Raw genomic sequence first — 239 nt, 5'->3', positions numbered from 1 at the left:
GGGACGTGACGTGAGCGGCATCATCCTGGTATAGATTATCGGAGTCTTCACACGGTGGGGAAGGCTGCTGGCTACACTGAACTCGCTCGCGGCGTCTCCTGTGGACGCAGATGGATCTCGCGCCGCCCCGCCGGTCGCCGATTCCGCGACCCCGTTCTAGGCGCCAAGTCGAGGGTCAGGCGATTCACGGAAGTCGAGGGTCAGGCGATACACGGTGAAGGCCTGAAGGGCTGTCAGTG

The 239-nt window shown here is 63.2% G+C and overlaps 1 protein-coding gene across 15 annotated transcripts in view; it reads left to right on the top strand.

Annotated features, from left to right (window-relative positions):
- LOC119592636 (homeobox protein extradenticle-like) overlaps window positions 1-239 on the top strand; it is a gene marked incomplete at its 5' end in the record, with an annotated part of 41,816 nt that overhangs the window by 17,319 nt on the left and 24,258 nt on the right.

The sequence above is a fragment of the Penaeus monodon genome, chromosome 30 (genome assembly GCF_015228065.2).
Source record: "Penaeus monodon isolate SGIC_2016 chromosome 30, NSTDA_Pmon_1, whole genome shotgun sequence".
Taxonomy (NCBI): domain Eukaryota; kingdom Metazoa; phylum Arthropoda; class Malacostraca; order Decapoda; family Penaeidae; genus Penaeus; species Penaeus monodon.
This window is presented reverse-complemented; position numbering and strand designations above follow the sequence as displayed.